At 44.8% G+C, this 2,500-nt stretch overlaps 1 protein-coding gene across 1 annotated transcript in view; it reads left to right on the top strand.

Annotated features, from left to right (window-relative positions):
* LOC143133140 (GDNF family receptor alpha-4-like) overlaps positions 1 to 2,500 on the top strand; it is a 23,628-nt gene that overhangs the window by 20,038 nt on the left and 1,090 nt on the right. The gene's annotated exons all lie outside the window — the stretch shown is intronic.

Below are 2,500 nucleotides of genomic sequence, written 5' to 3'. Positions count from 1 at the left end.
GATATTGCATCCCGTATCCACCCCTGGACTGACCCCACCTCGGTGCCCCTGCAGGCCTCTTCCATTTCTTCCAGTAGAGGTCAGGTACCCATGGCCACCGGCCATATACTACCTGTCAAAAGTTTGGGGTCTTCATTATAGACAGAATACCAGCTGACATCAGTTGCATTGTTTTTTAAAAAAAATCAGGGCAGCAGTTTTCAGATTACATGATGTGCCTACATAATGGCAAAAGGGTTCTCCAATGTTTTCTCAGTTGGCCTTTAACCGATATCAGATTAGTAAACAGAATGTGCCTTTGGAACATTGGATGAATGGTTGCTGATAATGGGCAATGTAGATATTGCATTAATGATCAGCCATTTCTTTCTACAACAGTCGAGAACACTTTTATAATTTGGGGTGTTTGAGGTTGGGAGCCAGTTCTGGACCTGTCCAGCCCATTGGAAATGGTACATCCTGTACAATCCTGTATGTAGTGCACTCAGAAATGCGATTATGTGCCCAGTATGGTGCGGACCAAGGGTGACATGGTGATGGAGAACTGCTTTCAGACTGATGGCGGCACACAAGGTGATATTTCCTCCATGCTGCCCAGGGACAGGGCTCTTTCACAGTGGCTCTTTGTCCTGTAACATTTTGGCCCTGACGCCTGGTTTTGGCTGGATTGAACTCAGCTACATCAATGCCACCAGACTCAGGTGGCAGTGCAGCTGCATCCAAGTCCAGCACTCTCTGTAACAGAAAATGACTACAGTGATATTTTCACAAGCACATACATACACATACATGCAGTAGAGACAGATGCCCACAGGGGGCGCTACCTCAGGCCCTTGCTTTATCTGAATATGTCCATGCTGTGCTAATAGTTGTCAATCTATTGCCATTACTGTGAACAGACATTGCCTTCCACCCATAGAAGGTTGTCTTGTAGTTCTGTGGAAAATGTAAGAGCATTATGTAATTGGTTAGGTTCCTTTTTATAAACTGTACTTTCATACTAGATACAGAAACATTACAGTAAAATGTTCTTACTTGTATGTCACAACACACAACACATTTTATGGTTCTCTGAGGTGCATAGACAATACAGTAGGAGGACGTTCTACTGTGCTGTGATGATGATGTGCAAAATGATGTGCAACAATGACATAGTTGCTTTCTAGTGTAGAAACGTAAAGACATGCCTGTTCTTCTGATCACCAGTGTAAATGTCCGGATTATGGATGCTACTGTGCAGGGAGTCAGGGTGGCTGTTCTGCTCAACTGCCCTTCATCACCAGGCTGTGATTTCTGACACCAAAGTGCCCCTAATGTCATAGGAAATGTCTCATTTGTCTCATGTCTGCCATTTGTTCTTGTCCTCTCCCCCCCCCCTCTTTTTTTCTTTCTCTCTCTCTCTCTCTCTCTCTCTCTCTCTCTCTCTCTTCCTCTTGCTCTCACTGCTTCTGTGTCTGCTGAGTTTTCATGAAAGAGATTATCTAACTGGAGGTTTTATTTGTAGTGCTAATTCCACAACGATTGCAAGAGATTTCATTCTTGAATGAAGTGTCTATTGTAAGAAACGGTGTGTTTTGCACTTGGTGTAAACCAAGTGTAAAACAGATGATTTGTTTTTTCTTGTCCCTTTGTTTGAGGTATGTTTACCAAAAGCCCCAATGATTTTGTCTAAGCATTTACTTTCAGAGTGCAAGCAATGCATAAAGACTGTGAAGACTCTGAAAACAGTTAGGCATCCCATCCCAAACTTAGCATAACTCCCAAATTCTCTGACAGACAGACAGATATAGACAAACACTTGGGCTTTTGCATATCTCTTCCCTCTGAAAAGAACTCTCTGGAAGCACCCACATTCATGAGTTCACTGTTTGTGTGTGTGTGTGTGTGTGTGTGTGTGTGTGTGTGTGTGTGTGCGCATGTGTGTGTGTGTGTATGTGTACGCGCGTGCATGTGTGCGTACGTGTGTGTCAGCGCGTGTGTGTGTCAGCGTGTGTGTGCGTGTATGCATGTGTGCGTGCGTGTGCACTTGCGTATGTGTGTGTGTGTGTGTGTGCTTCCGTATGTGTGTGTGTGCTCGCGCGTGCACATTCTGAACACTGAACATAATCTGGGCCTCCAGACAAAAGGATTCAATTCAATCTCTCCCTCTCTCTCCCTCTCTGGGCTAAATCTCTAATTCCAACTCATTCTCATGCTTCCCTTCATCTCCGTGGGTCCATCTCCCTCTCTCTCTCTCTCTCTTCCGATTCCTCCCAGTCTCTGTCTCTTTGAGCGGATTAGCTGAAGATGCAGGAAGCGGTGTATCAATCAGGCTTCATTAGTATTAATTTATTCATGCCATCTGTCTCCTCCACTGGTCCACCTCTTCTCCTCTCCTAATCCCTACCTCCTCTCCTTCTTCCCTTCTTCTCTTCTCTCCGTCATTCATCCCACACTTTTCTCTCCCTCCTTCTCATTTCTATCATTCACTTCTCCGACATCCACATCCATATCTTCCCCC

The sequence above is a fragment of the Alosa pseudoharengus genome, unplaced genomic scaffold (genome assembly GCF_046254945.1).
Source record: "Alosa pseudoharengus isolate Yale_2024_CS ecotype anadromous, Long Island Sound unplaced genomic scaffold, YU_APseudo_1.1 YU_APseudo_1.1_scf_19, whole genome shotgun sequence".
Taxonomy (NCBI): Eukaryota; Metazoa; Chordata; class Actinopteri; order Clupeiformes; family Clupeidae; genus Alosa; species Alosa pseudoharengus.
This window is presented reverse-complemented; position numbering and strand designations above follow the sequence as displayed.